This window comes from Mauremys reevesii, linkage group 14, assembly GCF_016161935.1.
Source record: "Mauremys reevesii isolate NIE-2019 linkage group 14, ASM1616193v1, whole genome shotgun sequence".
Taxonomy (NCBI): Eukaryota; Metazoa; Chordata; order Testudines; family Geoemydidae; genus Mauremys; species Mauremys reevesii.
Window position 1 is genome coordinate 12639058 of NC_052636.1, and position 21192 is coordinate 12660249.

The following is a 21192-nucleotide window of genomic DNA, read 5'->3' on the forward strand; positions in this document are numbered from 1 at the left end:
ATGCACAGGCCGTCTTGGCAGGGCAGCTCAGCTGCAGTCCCTGCACACCTCTTCCTGCAGCCTAATACAGTGGGGACCTTTCCAAGCTGCGGGTGACGGGGCTCTGGAGCTAACAGGGTCTGTTCCTGGCTCTGTCACAGACCTGTTTAGTGACCGTGGGGAAGTCACAGCCCCTCTCTCTGTAACGCTGTCTTCAGTGACTCGAGAGCACGAGCACCAGCCTCGGGCAGACTGGTAAGAAGCAGGGAACAAACCCCAAATTGGGTGTGAGGTCTGTATGGAGATTTCACCAACCAAGTATCCAGTGTAAACACTTCAGGCTCTGTAACAGCATTAACATGGAACCACAGACAGTCCTCTTGGGTGATCCCATATATCTTTCTGACCCCTGGTTGAGAACCCCTCCCTTACCCCACGAGTCACAGCGATGTTCAGGTTACTGCCAGGCCCAAAGGACCAGTCACTTCCTTAGGTCAATTGAATCTTAGATCTTCCAACAAAGACAACACTTGTAGCCAGTCCTGTCATAACCTGTATTAAGACTTTTTTAAAAGGAAACAAGAGTTGTTGACAAAGTTAAAGCAGGTAATCCTATAGATGCAGACGAGTTGCAGTCTTAGATTTCAAAGGTAATAGAAGCTTCTATAATAAGCAAGCTCTGCATATTCGTTAGGACTAACCCCGCTAGGCAGCTGGGGATCTCTTGCTTATGCCTAGAAACTTTGCCCCCCAGAGTCCAAGCAACATACAGATCATCAGTTCCTTTAGCATGGGGTTTTTCATCCCCTTCCTACCATGTGCTCTGTCCTGGAAACTCAGCTAATGGGAAGTCAAGAGCACAACAACAGTTTTTTGTGTCTTCGTTAACATCCCATAATAGTCTCTCTGATGTTGATGGACCTTTCCTGCCAGGCAGGGTGTAATGCATTCTGTTGCCAATCAGCACTTCGCACAGGTAAAGTCTCTCTCCTGTCTGGTGATTTACAGAGGCTCACAATGCAACTAGTCAGATGTTAACCCAGGCAGCAGCTCACAAGCATTCAATGAAGTGTAAACACTAAACACATTCTTATGTTCACTGTCTGTCTGAGGAGTATCTACTCATTGGGACTCGCTGGGGAGCCACAGAAAGGAACAAGATGTGCTGAGGCAAGAAGGCCAAGTCTCAGAACCCCCGGGGTCACGCTTCCCAAAGGCTAAAACTAGTCCCAGCCCATGAAAGGGGCACTCCCAGGAGAGACTGTATAAAGGCTGGAGCATCCAACAATTTTGTAAACCTGAGAGAGCTGCCTTGGGGACAGTGACAGGGCGAATCCCCAGAGTGACTCCTTTGATTCTGCTCGTCTCTGGCCTTTGGTTCATGGAATCACAGAACTGGAAGGGACCTCGAGAGGTAGCTAGTCCAGTCCCCTGCCCTCAAGGCAGGACGAAGTATTATCTAGACCAGGAGTGGCCAACCTGAGCCTGAGAAGGAGCCAGAGTTTACCAATGTAGATTGCCAAAGAATCACAGTAATACGTCAGCAGCCCCCCGTCAGCTCCCACCCCCTGCTCCCAGCACCTCCCACCCATGGGAAGCCACAATAATCAGCACCTCTCCTTGCACCTCCTGATCAGCTGTTCACACTATGCAAGACACTTGGGGGGTGGGGGGGAATGGAGCAAGGGCTCTGCAGGCTCAGGGAAGGGGTGGAGTGGAGGCAGGGCCTGTAGCTGAGTAGTGAGCACAGCCAGCACACTGGAAAGTTGGTGCCTGTAGCTCCAACCCCGGAGTTGGTGCCTATACAAGGAGCCGCATATGAAATTCTAAAGAGCCACATGTTGGCCACCCCTGATCTAGACCATCCCTGAGAGGTGTTTGTCCAGCCTGCTCTTAAAAATCCCCAACGATGGAGATTCCACAACCTCCCTAGGCAATTTATTCCACTGCTTAACCACTCTGACAGTTAGGGAGTTTTTCCTAACGTCCAGCCTAAACCTTCCTTGCTGCAATTTAAGCCCATTGCTTTTTGTCCTGTCCTCAGAGGTTAAGAAGAACAATGTTTCTCCTTCCTCCTCGAAATGAACTTTTATGTACTAGAAAGCTGATCATATCTTCTCCAGACTAAACAAAAACAGTTTTTTCAGTCTTCCCTCATAGGTCATGTTCTCTAGACCGTTAATCATTTTTGTTGCTCTTCTCTGGACTTTCTCCAATTTGTCTACATCTTTCCTGAAATGTGGCACCTTGAACTGGACACACTACTCCAGTTGAGGCCTAATCAGTGCGGAGTGGAGCGGAAGACTTACTTCTTGTGTCTAGCTTACAATACTCCTGCTAATACATCTCAGAATTATACTTGCTTTTTTTGCAACAGCGTAGCATTGTTGACTCTCATTTAGCTTGTGATCCACTGTGACTCCCAGATCCGTTTCTGCAGTGCTCCTTCCTAGGCCGTGATTTCCTGTCTTGTATGTGTGCAACTGATTGTTCCTTCCTAAGTGGAATACTTTGGATTTGTCCTTATTGAATTTCATCCTATTTACTTCAGACCATTTCTCCAGTTTGTCCAGATAATTTTTAATTTGAATTCTATCCTCCAAAGCACTTGCAACCCCTCCCAGCTTATCGCCCACAAACTTGGTAAGTGTAACAGAGAGACTCTGCTGCTGGGAGGGGTTCACCATGTGTCAGAGGGTCACACCCTGGTGGGAGGGGGCTAGGCCTGTACTGGGATATGGTCACTCTGTGCTTCACAGTGTGGCAGAACCTAGTGTGTCCATTAGCAGGGAACAATGCTGGGGGGAATCGACATGTGGAAAGGACAGAAACCCTGTCTGAATTCTCTCACATTGCCCTTCTCGCCCTGGCAGGTTACAGAATAACGTCCACGTTTCACCCCAGATCATCCCCTCCTCCCAGCGAGAAGTAAATGGCTGCAATGGAGCTGGCTCAGGTAAGGGATTCTCAGGGAGCTGGTGGTGGGTTCTGCTTGGAGGGAGAGAAGCAGTAAATGTATAGGAGGGTGGGAGGCAGGAACTATCTAGGGTATGGAATGGGAGGGGACAGGATGTGACAAACGTGCTGAGACTTGTGTACTCTAGGATGTGATGGGTTGTCACCCGGGGTGCAGTCTGGGAGCTTCTGGGAACCGCTGTGCCTCTAACCCTGAAGCTGGGCTGGCCCTTCTCACACTGCTTTGCTGGAGATTCAGCCAGCCTCTCCAGGCCCTGTTATCACACAACACGACAGCAGGTGGCGCTATGCATCCAACTAACCTACCTGAGTGTTTTACCTAAGACACTCAAGGAGAGATAGAAGACAAAAGCCAATTTCCCAGCGATAAGTGATAGCAAACAGATCAAAGCAGATTACTTAAATAACCAAAAACTCAAACCAAGCCTAACATACTGTCTGGATAGAATTTGAATTAGCAATTTCTCACCCTGACTGCCGATAGAAGCAGTCCACCAAGTTTCCATATACAAGCTAGAAATCCCTTTACCCTGAGACCACCACATCCCCGAGTTCAGTCTTTGTTCCTCAGGTGTTTCCAGGAGTTCTCTTGTGTGCGGAATGAGGCCAAGAGATGACGTCACACCCACCTTATGTAGCTTTTCCATATGGCAGGAACCCTTTGTTCTAAACTCAGTTCCCAGTCCAGTTTGTGGAAAAATAGAGGTACCAAAATGGAGTTTAGTGTCATGTGGTCTGGTCACAGGCCCTACCATGGCCTGCTGAGTCATAGTAGCCATGACTCATAGGCTGGCTGAAACATTCCCAGGAAGGCTAAGCTCTTCCACGGTCCATTGTCTTTGTTGATGAGCCATGAACACTTTCTGGCTTCTTTGTTGTACCTGAAAGGCTCGTTGTGGGTGTTACCCAGAGTAAGCACATTTGAAATACAGATACAGAGTCAATATCCATAACTTCAGATACGAATATGATACATGCACACAAATAGGATAATCATATTCAGCAAATACTAACTTTTCCAAAGACACTGAACATATGATGCGTCTTGCACAAAATGCATCATAATTATGTCCTAATCATTTCATAATCATACCACTATGCTGAATGTGGGGTGTAGTGTCAGGGCCTAATTTCAAGGCACAGAAGTTGGGAATGGAACTTCCCTCTTTGTGGAACAGGAAATAACCCCAGCCAGGGCTGGGAAAACTTCCCAGATTCCCAGTGCTGGAACCTGAACCTACTGACACTTTATTAGTTACCACCAACCCCAATCTTTGTGGCAACTGCAAACGTTATCGGTGATGATTTTATATTCTCTTCCAGGTCATTGATAAGAATGTTAAATAGCACAAGGCCAAGAACCAATCCTTGTGGGAACCCCCTAGAAAGAAATCCACTCGACCATGGTTTCCCATTTATAATCCCAGTTTTTAATCTATTTAATGTATGTCGTGTTTATTTTGTATCTTTCTAGTTTTCTAGTCAAAATGTTGTGCTGAACCAAGTCATATGCCTTACAGAAGTTTAGGTATATTACATCAATACTATTAGTTGCAACCAAACTTTTGATCTCATGCAGTAAGGCTATCCAGTTAGTTTGATTGGCTCTGTTGTCTCTGAACCTTTGTTAATTGGTACTAATTATATTACCCTCCTTTAATTCTTTATTAATTAAATCCATGTAGTAATGAATCAAGCCAAGTCCGTCAGTCTATCCCAGTGGAGCGCCCCAAGCGGGGGTTTTCCACGTCTTTTATTATAATGGTTACATAAATCATTCTGTTATGCGCATGTGCTAACATAATCCAACTACTTCGCCCCCTCCCCTGATTGGTGCTTTATCCCTGTGTACTCCAGAAATATGCACCTGGTCGGCGCTTTATCTATGTGTCTCCTGATTGAGTGTGGGGGTGTGGGAACCACTTCAACCGCTTGAAAGTGTAACATTCCTACATCTCCATATTTGCTGCTCCATTATCTTGCCCAGTATCAGACTAACACTCTTGTAATTAGCTGGGTCATCTCTTTTACCCTTTTTAAATATTGGCACAGCATTAGCTTTAGTCCAGTCTTCTGGAATTTCCCCAGTGTTCCAAGTCCTTATTAAAATCAACATTAACAGTCCTCCACACTCCTCCGGCAGATCTTTCAAAACTCTTGGATACAAGTTATCTGGACCTGCTTATTTAAACATGTCTAACTGTAATAGCTGCTGTTTAACATCCATACCATTGTTAGGGATTAATTTTGTACTTAATATAATTTTTAAAACTTCCGTCTTATTTTCATAAATTGGTCATTGATTTCTGATAGCTTCCGTAACCAATTTTCTACAATTCTGACTTTCTAACTTCTATTCTTTACTATTGACTTCCCCTTTCTTCCATATATTTTATTTGGAGAGTGTTGGGATTCCTACCAGGGAACCACCAGCATGGTCCAGAGACAGCCCCATCTCCTGTATCAAGCCCTGGCTAGTAGGTATGTGATAAATGTGATGACTCTGCCTCCATCTGTCAGCTGGCAGACACAAAAGGTTCTCTCTTTCTACCCTCTGATGCCTCCTGGCTGCTCTAAGCTAGGTGGGGTGGGACTCTGTTAACATGTGCCTCCCGGAGCTTCCATTTCCCTGGCGCTGCTGTTCCGTGAATAGTGGGGTTGTGAATGGGGGAGCAGGTACTGAGTGTTGGACTCTTGCTCTTTCAGGGGCCGGTGACCTTCGAGGAGGTGGCTGTGTATTTCACCAGGGAAGAGTGGGCTCTGCTGGACCCCACTCAGAGAGCCCTCTACAGGGGTGTCATGCAGGAGAACTATGAGACTGTGACCTCCCTAGGTAAGGAGTCCTCTCCTCGGTTATTAGAAGCTGTGGGGTCTTTTAAGAACCTGAGTTGTAATAACTTTATACCTTTATTTGTCATACAAGTTTTGACAAGTTTTCTTGCCCCCCCCCCTTTTTTGCCTTATCTCCCACCCACTAGTATCATTTTTGTCATGTGCCTTTTTGGTGCCATCAGTCATTTTAAAATTGCATTGAATGTATCCTTATTGGCAACATTCATAACTACATTAATAACTGTAACTTTGATGCCTTTTTCTCATTTTAAGAGGAAACTATGCTGCCTATAGAATTCTAAATTGAGTAAATAGGTGTGTGACTCTTGCCTGGCTTGTGTGACAGTCAGATGAGTTCCTCTTTTGATAGGAGAGTGTATAATGTTTCCATTCAGGACCCCGCCGGTGAAGGGAGAACAGAGCTGTGGGAGGGGAGGAGAAGGGGGGAGTAGATAATTCTGGGGTGTCAGGACCTGGGGAGGGTGTGTGCAGGATTAGAGCTAAGAAGCAGCGGGGAGGGATGAGGTAGTGAGAGACGAGGAGGGAACACAAGAAGCTCCCAAGGTGCCTGCAGGTGGTGCTGGCTGAGAGTAATGGGAAGAAGTGGAGAGGAGGGTGGAGGAAGGGCACTGAGCAAGTGGCTCAGTCTCAGGTGTTGAAGCTAAGTGGCCTGGCCTTGTGGAAGAGTGGGACCCCTTGGGGGTCTAGTGCACTCAAGGGGCACCTCCCAAGGACTGTTTAAAAGCCAGGGCATTGCACAGGTCCTATGGATCCATGACAGTGCCAGAGGTTCAGCCTTATGGGGAAAAGATATAAAACAAGAAAAGGATCTAAATGCGTGTTTACCATCGCTCCTCTCAGTCCTCATGGGAATCCCTGATCTATTCCAAAGTGTATTAAAACCTTCCTTAAAGGCTTACCTCTTGGTTATCAGGTCATGTCCATTTGTTAGAGGGTTTTCCTTCACCCTCCCACTTCCCTGGTTCTTGTCACGCAGACAGCAAGCAGCGAAAGACTAGAAGTCTGAAGCACAGATAATGCGATGTTTATTGGGGTTATTTCCAAGCAAGCATATTCCACTGCCCTAATGAACTTACACCTAGAAAAATTAATTATGCAGCAGACAGAAACAATTAGAGAACCAGACTGATTGTGGCTACCACTTTTACCTTGTTAAAGATAAAACGGTACAGAAATTAGGGTTTCACAACCACAACCATTGAGAAGTGAATTCTTGCTGTCAAACTAAGTTTTCTTAACCATCTTAAGATCTGTTTCTTTATCTGGTGGTGATGGGCGCTATCAGGACAGGATCATCTTCCTAACAGCCCAGTAGCACCTTATTTCAGTGTGACTGGTTTGGGATGTGACCCTTCGCTTCCCAGCTTATGGCTGCCCCTGCTGCTTAGCCAAAGGCCTTAGCGTAAGAACAAGGCCCCTAGTGAGAGAAGGCCCATACACAGGCAGACTGAGATTTTGATTCTTAGCTAGTTACCGGGGTATAAAGACAAAGTGATAAAAATACCCCTAAGTTCTTAAAGTCTAGGCTTTACAGGCAGGCCTGAATATCTCTATTCTAACAGTGGGTTCTAGCCCTTCCCCCATTCTGTGTCTGTCTTGTCTATTTAGATCAGGGGTCAGCAACCTTTCAGCAGTGCTGTGCCGAGTCTTCATTTATTCACTCTAATTTAAGGTTCCATGTGCCAGTAACACATTTTAACATTTTTAGAAGGTCTCTTTCTATAAGTCTATAATATAGAACTAAACTATTGTTGTAAGTAAAGTAAATAAGGTTTTTAAAATGTCTAAGAAGCTTAATTTAAAATTAAATTAAAATGCAGAGCCCCCCCCCCCCTCGGACCAGGGGCCAGGACCCAGGCAGTGTGAGTGCCACTGAAAATCAGCTCGCTGCCGCAGGTTGCCTACCCCTGATTTAGATTGTAAATTCTTCAGGGCATGGGCCATCTACTATTCTCTGTTTGCACTTTGCCTAGCACAATGGGGGCCCACTGTTAGTTGGTCCTTAGGCACTAAGGTAGTGAATATAACTTGTTATAATAGTAACTCTCCTGCCACTTTGAGCCAAGGAAGATGGCCTTGGGATGCATAGCCTTATTTGGGGTGTGTTAGTAATGTTGATTTGATTTATCAACTTAATTTAATTTGTATTATGATTATTTTAATTCATTAATAATAATACTTAATCATTTATATTAATTAATATGGGTTTAGGCTCGCCAATTCGTTTGATAAGAAGATAAAAGTTCGTGTTTCGAATCAGGTTCCACAGAATTGATAAAGGGACCTTTGGGGGTATGACAGGAAGCTCACAGGGAGACAGATAGAGTCATAATGACTTTTTATTAAACTCAATGAAATAGTAAGTAAATTGTAAAACAGGTAGAATTACAGAGTTACAATTGTATTACTGTTATTCAGGAGATACATATGATGATACAATATTATGTGCTGCAAACTTTGGTTAATATTCACACCCTGTTTTGATAAACTGGTGTTGGCCTCGCCTCTGGCGGTTCTGGTTTCACAGCTCTTGCAAGGGAAACTAATGCAAAGAGCTGTCAAAGCTACTTTGGAATTTACTTTTTAGCTCAACTAAATAATCTGATACACAAACTAAAATAACATTTAGAGAGACCAAGCTTAGCCGAGTCCCTTTTGAACTTAAAGTTTGAAAAGAAAATAAGTGCGGCCTATTACTGGTTAATAGCCGTCGTAGATGGATAGCATGAATATGTAGTTGAAGATGGTGAAGTGTAGTGAAGAAGGAGGAGGTCGAGGTGGGGGTGGGGATACCATAGTGAGGTAGGTTACCTCTTTTTATAGAAATAAATACCGGAAATCCTTCCTCTTATGCCCAAATTTCAGTCTTCCCCCATAGAAATGTTAAGGTGCGCTTACTCCATAGGCTAGTATGTATGTGCGTATGGATGGCAGATATCTGCGCACTTGTGGGGTACTTGTTAAGTCTGTGAGTGCAACTTTGAAAAATCCCCTTTGCTATTCTTCATTGTCTGTTGGTCTAGGTAAAGGGTCTTAGACCTAAGCATAGGCACTTTATTTGGGTATAGGAAAAACAGTTCCTTTTCTGGGTTTAGCTTAAAATGCAGGTTTTTGGCCTGTAGGTTTCTTGCATTACAGCCAAACATATTTTTAATATGAATTAATAAACCTATCACAATACTGTACTTATAAGAAAAGAGATATTTATGCAGGCAAGCAGATGAATCCTGAGGGCTACATATGTTAAACTGTCTAAAAATGAGATGGGGTTAAAAATATGGAATATTTTTTGTGACAAGTATCCCTCAAATTCCACTGACCTCCCTTGTTTTCTTTGCCTGCAGTAGGGTTTCCAATTTCCAAACCTGATGTGATCTCGCAGCTGGAACGAGGGGAAGAACTGTGGGTCCCAGACCTCCAGGGCTCTGAGAAAGAAGTGGTCCCGAGAGCTGCCTTCACAGGTGAGGAATTGGTTAAACAACTCAACAACTGCTTAGGAATGCAGGAAACATTTGGGATGCCCTACAAAGACCCTGTGAGCTCTTCAAGTTCAGGATTGTTCCCTGCAGATGTGGAATCATTATGGCAGATGTCACTCATGGCTTCCCTCCTATTCTGATTGACAACTGGCAGCAGGTCGCTCCCTGATCTCACTTTCCCCTGAGAGTTATGGTGCAGTGAGGACCCAGAACTGATCCCTTCCTCTCTTCTCTGTGGAAGGGTTGGGGAAAATCAGCACCTGATAGGTTTGATCTCTCCCACATATATTTTGGTTTGTTCATCCCTTTTTCCATTCCTCTCTCTGACATTTCCTTTTTCTCAGGCACAGGGAGTGACCTATGTCTGGATTCTCTCTGTCTCCCATCTGGCAATGGGATGGTGAGTGAGAACGAGGAGGAGAAACCCCAGCAGGAAGACACTGTGCAAGTAGATGCAGATTGGATGTTATCAGGAAGATCCAAAGGGAATGTTTCCAGGAGTTGTGCACTCCCAGAAAACACAAAAGCCTGTGAGACTCAGCAGAGGACAGAGGAAAACTACAGTAGCCACTCAGACCTTATTCCACACAACAGAATCAACTTGGAAGAGAGACGCTACATGTGCCATGAGTGCGGGAAAAGCTTCAATCGGAGCTCTCACCTTATCAAACATGAGAGAATCCACACAGGGGAGATGCCCTACACGTGCTCTGAGTGCAGGAAAAGCTTCAAGCAGAGCTCAACACTTATCAGACATGAGAGAATCCACAGAAGGGAGACGCCCTACACGTGCTCTGAGTGCGGGAAAAGCTTCATTTGGAGCTCTCACCTTATCACACATCAGAGAATCCACACAGGGGAGACGCCCTACACGTGCCCTGAATGCGGGAAAAGCTTCAAGCAGAGCTTTGCCCTGAGCGCACACAGGAGAATCCACACAGGGGAGAAGCCCTACACGTGCACTGAGTGCGGGAAAAGCTTCAAGCTGAGCTCAACCCTTATCAGACATGAGAGAATCCACACAGGGGAGACGCCGTACACGTGCTCTGAGTGTGGGAAAAGCTTCAATCAGAGCTCAACCCTTATCAGACATGAGAGAATCCACACAGGGGAGAAGCCCTACACGTGCTCTGAGTGTGGGAAAAGCTTCAATCGCAGCTCTGTCCTGAGTGCACACAGGAGAATCCACACAGGGGAGAAGCCCTACACATGCTCTGAGTGTGGGAAAAGCTTCAATCAGAGCTCAAACCTTATTACACATCAGAAAATCCACATGAGAGAGAACTGTTATAAATCCCTTGACTAGGGCTGGAGAAAGCAAATGTGATTTAAAAAAAAAAAAATCTAATTCCCACATAGTGATTTTTGCACCATCTTCACCGTGGTGTGTCAGCTCCCCCAGATCAGTTGCCTGCTTCTGCCTTTTGCAGCTCACCCTTCTTTGGGGTCAGTCCTGTGATCTTTTCTATCAACTCCTTTCCTTCTGAGTCGTAGGAGTGTGTGTCCCTCCTGCCAGGAATGTTCGTCAGCTCCAGGTGGGAGAGAGGTTTGATTCCAACAAGCTACACTGAGGCTAAAACTACCTGTGCCTGACATCCACTAGGGCTGCACATGGCGTTGGCTGCTCAAGTTAGTGATCTTGGTGTAACAAGACAATTATAGTTGTAGAGCAGATGCAGCCCAGGTGCAGGGGTTGGCATTAGCTTCCCCCTTGACCTGACCTAAACTCCATCACTTTTCCTAGTCTAAACCAACCCTGAGCATCATGGTTGTACTGTTCCCCATTTCAAAGCCATTGTTAGTCATCGAGTTCACTCTTGGGGAAGAAGTTGTTTCACTCCCAGTTGCTCTGATGTTGGTTCAGGTTGTGCTGCAGAGCAGATATTTTTACTACCATTTTTCTCACTTAAAATATATTGAACTATAACAAAGAGCAGGAACAGGGCAGGGATAGGGGAAAATGTCATTTCACCCTCTGTAACAACGGAAGAAGATGGGGTAAATCAGAGGGAGTCCCTTATTCCCCATCACCATCCCAATCCCCCTGTTGTGCAGTTGGTTAGGTCAGTATTTTTTCTAAAGGGCTGGGAAGAGGATTCCCTCATAAATAACTTGTAATTAAACAAAGTACCCATGCATTGGGCTCTCAAAGCAGTTGTGGCCCAGGCCCTGCGGGAAGTGGCTCCTGAAGAGATCTCCTTCCTCATTAGCTGCATGTTGCCTATTATTTGGGAAATACAATCCCTACTGAGGTAGAGATGGGAAAATGGAAGTGACTTTTCTCATCAGCTCACCCCTGGGAGATGCTGCAAATGTGTAGAAAATGAAATCCGTTTGAATGTGATATAGCTGCAGAAAGATACCTCTTTTTAATAGAGACCTGACATTTGTTGTCTTACAGGGATTCTAAATCGCACCTGAATTTAGTCCCTAATTTAAATCTGTGCCTCCAGATTAAAGAAATAAAAGGGCATATTTGGGGGAGTTGTACCTCACTGTCGCTACTGATCTGTTGTGCGGTTGGTGAAGAATTCTACACCAAAGAAGTGTAAAATTACTCCAAGTAAGGTCAAAGATTTTACAAGAACTCGGGTAGAAATTGCAGGTACTAGTGGTTGATTTTCACTCCTGAGATGGAAGCTATGGTGACCTGTGGCCCAGGTAAACTATTTTTAGAACCTGCTCCCTAGTTAAGTGGCATCGATCACACTCCTGAAGGACGCCATGATTAAATTGGGAACAACTGTCTTTTACCATTTGGATCCAAAGTTAGATGAAGCACAGAGAGAAACAGCTGATTCCTTCAGAGCCATTCCATGCCTACGGGTCCCAATCTGGCTGCCTTCTTGGACAAGAAGCACTTCCCTGCTGGCCAAACGATGGCAGCCAATGAGGGAATGTATCAGATGTGAAGTTCAGATTGCAGGATACTTGAATGCTGAGTCCAGAGTCTCTGGTTTAGTCTAGGCCTGCACAACTCGTAAAGCGGCGAGGGCAATATTACTCCAAAGAAAACAGCTGAGGGATGAAACCCCCCGGCCTCACCGAACACCACCCCCCAGTGCCGCCAAGCCCCTCCCCGAAACAATCACCCCCAAGCGTCATCCACCCCGTGGAAACAAACCCTCCTTCCCCAGCACTGCCCCGCCAAAATGGTGGCATTGAACCTTGGTAATATGTTATAGCGGGCCTCTAAGGTAGTATAATTAAGGTAAAAGAAAATGTCTTTTTGCTAGAAGTAGAATAAGATCTTCCCCCCACTTTGTAATCAGTTGCTCTGTGGAGTGAATGAGGTGGGACTGAGGAAGGCAGCACCTCCAGCCAGCTGCAACCCTTGGAGAGGGGCTGGGAGCCAGACCAGATCAGCAGAACAGGTCAGCCACCGACTCATAGCTCGTCTCCTCAGTCCCCTGCTGCCAGCTCACCAGCCCCTCCCACTCGCCTCCTCAGCCCCCTGCCTTCCGTGCTGCAGGCTCACCCACCCTTTTACCACTGCCCACCCACTCGCCTCGTCAGCCCCTCTCTCACACATGCTATTGTGCCATACAGGAGGCCTGTGATATGCAGGGGGTCAGATTAGATGCTCTAATGGTTTCTTCTGGCCATAAAGTCGACTAATTTCTGAAAAACTGAGTGTAGCATTGGGAGCAGCATCTGATGTTTCCCTGTCTAGCCGGCTTGCTGCCTAGAACGAACGCTCCTTGAGTGGGGTGATCCACAGGGAGTAGCTCAAACCTCCACAGTGCCTGGCCAGGGGCAGGACATTGGCACAGAAAGGGAGGGGTGTGGCAGTGACATCACAAAGGCCTTTTGCAGGACCTCAGACTATTGGTCCAAGGTGGTGGGGAGGTGGTGACCTCACAGAGAGATGCTGACATCAGCCAGGCAGGACCGGGGCGAGGGGCCAGGGAAACCTCAGAGACCCCTGTGGCTTTGCTTCCGCAAGTCTCCTTCTCCAGGTCTCTCTCTGAGGACTGAGAGAGTATTCGGGTTCATGGACGTGAACGCCAGGAGGAAACTCTTTCGAGTTTTCTCCTTCCCTTTTAGTGATTTTACTGGAAAACAGCAGTCCCTGTTTACAAGGTAAGAGCCTCCTGGAAGTTTGAAACCTGTTCAGTCTGATCCAGCTGGTGAGAGTTGAATTCTAGGCATGGAAAACACGAGCTTAAGGAGGCAGAATTTTATTCCGCACCTGGGATTTTGTCCCTTAGAATCACTGGGGAGATTAGGGTTTCTCCTTTTTGTTTCACGTTTTCCTCCATCCATCCCTCCCTCCTTTCTCTTTGTCTCTTGCTTCTTTTGTCCTTTTTCCTGTTCTCCCAACACCAGGAGGTAGGGGTGTGTGTGTGTGTGTTGCGGGGGAGTGCTCTGCAGCTCCCACTGTGGGAGGTCCACCCAAAAATGTGGGGCTGAAATAGTGCTCGGGCAGTGATCCCCACCAGTGACCTGGGCCATCCTTTGGGCTCTCTGGTGAGAACCCTCAGCCTCCCGTCCTCAGTCTCTACCCTGATTGGCTGAGCAGGGGGTTATTGACAGGGAGGAGACTCAGGTCCTTGTTCTCTTTAAGACCAAGTAAATAAGTCAGAACCAGTTCTATGTTTGATGAATTTTGCTGCTTCTCTACATTAATGGTCTCTGAGCAGTTCATGATTCTCTCAAATGTTGCAGTTCTCAAATACTTGCTGAATAATTTGTGTGCACTGTTGTTGATCTGGAGCTCATCTGTGAGCACTTTATTCAGGTCATTCAGTGTATGAAATTCAAGATCCGATGTTTAGATTGAAAATCAGGGCTTTTGGGTCCTATTCCCAACTCTGCCCCTGACTGGCTGTGTGACCTAAGACAAGTCAATTCTCCTTTCTCAGCCTGAGCTTCTCTCTCTTTCGAGTAGGGGTAATAATGATCCGCTCCTACCTAGCTCAACACAGTCACTCTTCCCCCGGCACACACACTGTCTCTCCCCAGAACACAAACAGTCTCTACCCCGCCACACACACTGCAGTTGAAAAGCAGCTGGCAATCTAGTAAGATGCCCGTGGAACGGTGGGATAGAGAAACCTGCATCATGTGATGCTGTACCAGTCCGTGAGGCATTGCAAACCCTTCCCAAAACACCCCGCAGCCAGTTGCACAGTGGGATAGTTGCCCACAGTGCACTGCTCTCTGTTGCCATCCACGAACTGCTAGCATGGATGTGCTCTGGTGACACAAGGGGCATAGGGAGGACATTCAATAGCTGTTTTAACTAAACACTTTAACTAAAGCAGCAATGCCGGGGGGTTGGTGACTTCTTTGTTTCCTCACCCTGGAGTAAACTCAGCTTTTTATTCCATTCTTGATGCTTCATGGAATAACAACAGATGACCGAAGAAAGACATGGACAGGGTGGGTCTCAGGGGAGGGGCAGAGAGTTTCGAGCGGTGGGCAGAGCAGGTCTCGGAGGTGGGGGCAGTGAGCAGGGCAGGTCTCAGGGGAGAGGCAGAGAGGTGTGGGTGGTGGGCAGGGTGGGTTGCAGGGATGGGTCAGAGAGGTCACGGTGGCGGCTGGTGGGCAGACCTTGTGGTAGCGGGTGGAGAGGCACGAGCAGGAGGCAGGAAGGCCTTGGGGGAGGAGAGGAGCGAGCGAGAGGTGGCTCAGCCGTCCTCAGCCAAAGAGGAAGAGCGAGGGTGGGAAGTGGCCAAACAGGAGCAAGGGGGGAGCACAGGTGGGGCCTCAGAGATAGGAGAAGGGTGGGGGGGACAGTGGCATGGTCTGGGCACCAATGGGCCCCCCACTTCCAGGGAGCTTCCAACACTCACACCCAGCCTCCCCAAATGCAAGAGCCATGGGCCACCTATTCTCTTCATCTTCACTAATCAAGCCCCTCCCCAAGCTATGTTGATGGGAGAAGCCCTCCTGTTGGCACAGCGCTATCTGCACCGGGGTTAGGCTGATATAACTGCATTGCTTAGGGAGGTAAATTTTTCACACCCCTGAGTAATGTAGTTGCAACCTGCGCCGTCTTTCCTGACTCGTACATGGTCCTCACGTTCCATGTGCCGATGGTAATCCTCCTGGCTGCAAGAAGGGTGATCGGCTTAGTGGCTTCCTCGCGGCTTTCACCACCCAGCGTCATGCATCTTCGAGTTGAAGACCCTTCTTTTTCCAGACTAAAAGTCTCTGTTAACTCTATTGTTGGCGTTTCTGTAGCAAGCTGATTTCTACAGGGTGGAGTTGCTAGCCCCACGCCCAACCCTCCTCCTTTACCCTGACTTGGGACAGGCAGATGGCCCCAAAGGACCTCTCTGGTGGAGTTGAGTAATGTAGTTACACCGATCTAATTTTGTAGTGTAGACCTGTCCAAAGAACCTTGGGAGTAAAACTTCACCTGCTCCTCTGCTTTACTGAATCCAAACACCAGCAAAGCTTGTCAGGCCCAGATGGAGGTTGGCAGAGAGTCAGGTGTGTGCAGACATGATCCCTTCAGCAGCTGAAGACACCATGGCTTAGCTGGCTAAAACCACTGTTTTGTATGCAGGAGATCCTGGGTTCAAGTTCCAGTGGTACCTTACTGAGTTGCTTTTGGGGCATCTGGTATTGGCTACTGTCAGAAGACAAGATTCAGAGTTAGATGGACCTTCGGTCTAGCCTAGTGTGGTTTTTCTTATGGTTTAAATTACACTCACAGGCACTGAGGATAGAGTTACTGAAAGTTTGGGAGTTAGGAGCTGATAGGTCAGTGGTCCAGTTCCTTCTCAGATGACCCCGTCCCTCTGGGACAGGGGCAGGTCTGAGCTCTCTCACCAAATGCTCATTGTGGCTGCCAGAATCTGTGGGCAGCTCATTTAGTTTATGCCGAGGGTTGAGTCCTGTTTTGTGCACTGTGTCTGCGAATGAAAATCCTAACCTGCCCTTTGAAATAACAAAAGCAGCAGGACGTGTTTCTGTCCCTGCCCCAGAGCAGACAGACCGATGGAGAAATGCCATGAGTCCAGGGTAATACTCCCCTGCGGTTTTACCATTTCCACTTGCTAAACCCCCTCCCAACCTTCTGGGCTCCTGGAGCAGGGGACTGAGCCTGAGCCGAGACACGGACACTGCAACTTTACAGCCCAAGCCGCATGACCCTGATTAATGTGACACGGGCCAGTCGTGGGTGTTTCATTGCACTGGAGACGTAGCCTAATGTTATGTCTACACTGCGATTAACACACCCAGGGCACCTGTCGCAAAGCCCGGGTCAGCTGACTCAGGGTTATGGGGCTTGGGCTGCAAGACTATAAAATTACAGGGCAGACAGATGGGCTTGAGCCCAACCTCTGAGACCCCACGAGGGGTGAGGGTTTCGAACCCAGGCTTCAGTGTGAACACAAATATCTGCACCACAGTTTTTAGCCTCTCAGCTTTAGCTCCATGAGCCCACGTCAGATGGTCCAGGCCAGCCATGCTGCCATCTTTATCCCAGGAGAGATGGACTCTAAGGGTCCGTCTCCATTGCAGTGTCAGCCCAGGTGTGGCTCGCTGTGCTCAGAGCAGCACCCTGGAAGCCCCATATTCACTGCTCGCATATAATGATGATACGGTTTGTACAAAGTCTGCCTGGTGAGGTGTCATTTCAAAAGTCTTGGTCTGTTGAACATTACTATTGTGTTGGATTGTGTGTGTAGCATTGGCTGGGAAGTTTTGCTCTGTGTGTGTTACTGAGATGAGGTTGGGAAATGCCCACCACCAGCCTTTCAGGTGTGACAATGGAGGAGCCAGACTCGCTGCTGGCCCATTAAAGGGATCCACACTCCCAAGGACTATCCCAGGAACCGTGTACAATGCAGACTTCTCCGAGATAGCACAGCGACAATGGACATTGCTTGACTCACATCGTAGCAAAGGTACTTCCTAGCCAGTTGGAAGAAACTATGAAAGGGGGGTAGAGACATTATGAGTTGGCCTCTCTCCCCCACAACTCAACAGCTGGAAACACACCTGGATGACAAAACTGATTCAGAAATCAGAAGAGAATAATAATAGTACATTCAAACCAAGTCCCCAAACACACTAGTAGTGGTTTTTCAGCAGAAAAATTTCAGTTTGGGGAATTTTGGTTTCTCAGTCAGACTTTGCAAAGGGAAGCAGAGAGAAAATGGTTGAGTTGTCTCCTTCAGAACAGCTTGGCCTAGACACTAGTTCTGGTTCACTGTTGTGGCCTTGCTCAGGTTGGAGGTATTTTAATTATGTGGGGAGGTCCCAGGGTGTTTGGGGGAGATTATGAGGCTGTTCCCTTTTGAGATAAAAACTAAGAAATGCTGGACTAGAGAATTTTTTTAGAAATCTGGTATTTAGATATTTTATTTTAAGCAAAGGGGAGGGGGGAAGAGATTCTGAGAAGCTTTTTGTTTGCAAGAAGCAACATTGTTTGATCTGTCATTGTACCAAGGGGGGGAGATCATAGAATCCAAGATCAGAAGGGACCATTATGATCATCTCATCTGACCTCCTGCAAGATGCAGGCCCATAAGTCGATCCACCCACTCCTGAACTAATTAGGAGATGGTTGTCTATAAACACACTCCTGAACATAGAGATGGTTGTCTATAAAGGAGGGTGAAGACTAAATGCAGCTGATGAGGATGGGATTTGAACCCATGTGTGCAGAGCACAATGGATTAGCAGTCCATCACCTTAACCACTCCGCCACCTCATCCAAGCTGTCAAAAAGTGGACAGGAGGAGAAATCTAAGGCCAGCAGAGATAAGGACACTAAGGAGTTTTTAAATACTAAGCGTAGGCAGGGGCTGAATGAGCTCCCCCCTCACATCTAGTGAGGAGCTGGGGGAAGACTTCAGGAACAGGCCGTGTTTGCATAGACACCCCTACTCTGCCTAGCTATGCAGCATGAGGGGGCCGCTTCCCCAAAATGACCAGTTTGGGATGGTGGTGGGTTGCAAATCACTTTAGCATTGAGTGGAATGAAATGTTATTCTCCTTCCTGTACGAGTGAAGGGCAGCAGAACGTACCTAGGCCGTCCTGACGGAGGGGTGGGTGGGTGAGGAATCGCTTTCATTGGACGGCAGAGAAGTGATTGAGGACGTCACCCTAACCCAGTGGTCCCCAAACATTTCACACTGTGCTCTCGTATCCATGGCTGTGGCCCCTCGGAAGCCGCGGTCGAGAACCGGGGCTGGGAGTGGGGCCGTTGCTTGCTGGGGAGAGGGGTGCGGACAGGGGTCAGGGGGTCGAGGCCGGGCTGGGAGCCAGGGGGCCAGGCTGAGGGTAGGGTTGGGGAAGAGCTGGGACAGAGTGGGGCTGAGTGGGGCTCCCTCCCTGCCGTCCATGGGGGCTGGCTCAGGCCCTGAGGTGCCCCCATCAATCTTCCTCTGTGTCCCCCTAGGAGTCACGCCCCACATTTTGGGGACCACTGACCCCTACTCGCTAAGCAGGGGCTGGTGATGCCAAAGTCCAGGGAAAGGGAGAACAAGTGTGGGGGCCCCAGCACCGGAACCATGACCCCCCCACTTCTGAGTGTGGCCCCGCCCCCTTCCACACCTTCCACCCACGGCCCCACCCACTGTCACCTCTGTTCCACCCCTTCCCCCACTGGCCCCACCCTGTCACTCCTTTACCCCGGCCCCGCTGCGGCCCCGAGACCAGAGAAGCTCTGTGCCCTGCTGCAGCCCCCGGGCCGTAGCAGGGAGTGGGAGCTCCTCCAGCCCTGGGGCTGACATGGGGGAGACTTTTCCAGGGGGGCCTAATTTGGCCAGGGCCCCTAGTCATGGGCCCCACTGCCCCCTTGGCGACGCAAGGTTTGGGGAGGCTGAGCCCCCCCGAGCCTCCATTACGAGCCGCCCAGGCTACCTCTGCTCAATGGGTGGCCAGTCTCCCTGTGTCTCTGCTGTTTGTGCTGGGGAGCCCGGCCGGCCTTAGGGGTGGGGCCCCCGGCAGCCGCCCAGGGCTCTAGGGGGTCAAAGGGCACCGTGTGGCCGTGCAAAGCTGCTCACTGCTCTCCCCTGCCCCAATGCTCCTCCGTGGCCCCATAGAGGGTGGGGGGAGCGAGGAGCAACACTATGTGCTCCCTGCGTCCTGGTCACTTTCCCCACCTGGGCTGGGCTGTGAGGGGAGCATCAGAAGCTGCTGCTCTCTGCCCTCCCCTGACGCAGCCCGGCTGAGGAAAGTGACCTGGATGCAGGGAGCGCGATGATGTCACTTCTCGCCCACCTCCCACTCCCCCACAGCCCCTACTGGTGCCCGGAGGAGCAATGCCAGCTGCTCTATGCACACAGGTCAGTGTCCCCACATGGGTTAGGGGTGAAGGGGGTGCAGGAGAGGGGCAGTGGCTCGTGGCACAGGAGGGGGCGCAGGGGTTAGGGTGAAGGGGGTGCAGGAGAGGGGCACTGGCTGGTGGCACAGGAGGGGGTGCAGGGGTTAGGGCTGAAGGGGGTGCAGGAGAGGGGCAGTGGCTGGAGGAACAGGAAGGGGTGCAGGGTTAGGGGTGAAGGGGCAGGAGAGGGGCAGTGGCTGATGGCACAGGAGGGGGTGCAGAGGTTAGGGGTGAAGGGGTGCAGGAGAGGGGCAGTGGCTGGGGCGCAGGAGGGGCGCAGGGTTAGGGGTGAAGGTGCAGGAGAGGGGCAGTGGCTGGGGGCCCAGGTGGGGGTGCAGGGGTGAGGGGTGAAGTGGGTGCAGAAGAGAGGCAGTGGCTGGTGGCACAGGATGGGGTGCAGGGGTTGAGGTGAAGGGGGTGCAGGAGAGGGGCAGTGGCTGGTGGCACAGGAGGGGACGCAGGGATTAGGGTGAAGGGGTGCAGGAGAGGGCAGTGGCTGGGGCACAGGAGGGGTGCAGGGGCTGGGGTGAAGGGGATGCAGGAGAGCAGCAGTGGCTGGTGGCACAGGAGAGGTGCTGGGGTTGGGGTGAAGGGGGTACAGGAGAGGGGCAGTGGCTGGGGGCACAGGAAGGGCGCAGGGATTGGGGTGAAGGGGTGCAGGAGAGGGGCAGTGGCTGGGTGTGTGTGTTGGAGGGGTGCAGGGGTTGGGGTGAAGGGGGTGCAGGAGAGGGCAGTGGCTGGGGGCACAGGATGGGAGTGCAGGAGTTAAGGGCAGAGGGGACACAGCGTAGGGGTTAGGGCACAGGAGGGGGCAGAGTTAGGGGTGGGGGAGGTGCAAGGGTCGGGAGTGCAGGAGCTGGGGGTAAAGGGGGAGGGGGATCGTCCAGGGGCGATGGGGAAGTGCCAAAGTACAAGTTTTGCCCAGGGCACCGTTTCCCCTAACGCGGGTCCTTGGTAACATTTCTTGCTGGGAGGGGGAGGGGAGAGACGAGGCGTTTTCTCTCTGTTTCTTTCCTCTCCATTTTCTGCTCCTTCCTTCAATTCCAGAAACCTCCCTTGTGTGTCAGACGGTGCAGTGACGCCCTCCCCACCCCAGGCCTCTGGAGCCTTTGGAGCAGGAAGATCCCAGGAGCTGAGGATGGATCCAGGGGTGAGTAGCTGGCAGGAAGGAGTCCTAGCAGCTCTTCTGGGAGCGCAGGGGAGGAATGACTCCCCCTTCCCTAGCTTCTCCCCGTGGGGCTCTGGGGAGCAGGGAGGGTTGTGTGATAAATTCCTGTAACCCTTCTGCCCCTCTGAGTTGGCAGCAACAAGGGCCGGGCTCAGTATCTAGCGGTTCTGTTTCAATAACAAAATGCAAAACTGGCTCAAGCCCCCACCCAGTGACCTGGGACAATTACATACCACCTCCCCAGGCGCCTCTAGGAGGCAATATTTCCCCTCTCGCAAGCAGGGAGTCTGAGCCGCTCCACTCCACCAGCCATTCCATGAACCACTCCAGTGGTCCCTGCAAACTGCTCTGCTGAGGCAGCAAAGAGCCACCAAATGTTCTGAGGGATGGAGAAAATGCCTTCTAGTGAGCTATGGAAAGAGCTCAACCTGCTTAGCTTATCAAA

The 21192-nt window shown here is 49.4% G+C and overlaps 1 non-coding gene and 1 pseudogene across 1 annotated transcript; both read right to left on the bottom strand.

Annotated features, from left to right (window-relative positions):
* LOC120381498 overlaps positions 1-21192 on the bottom strand; it is a 384534-nt pseudogene that overhangs the window by 184700 nt on the left and 178642 nt on the right.
* TRNAS-GCU lies at positions 17883-17964 on the bottom strand. Its single transcript has one exon. It is a non-coding gene; the product is annotated as a tRNA-Ser (tRNA).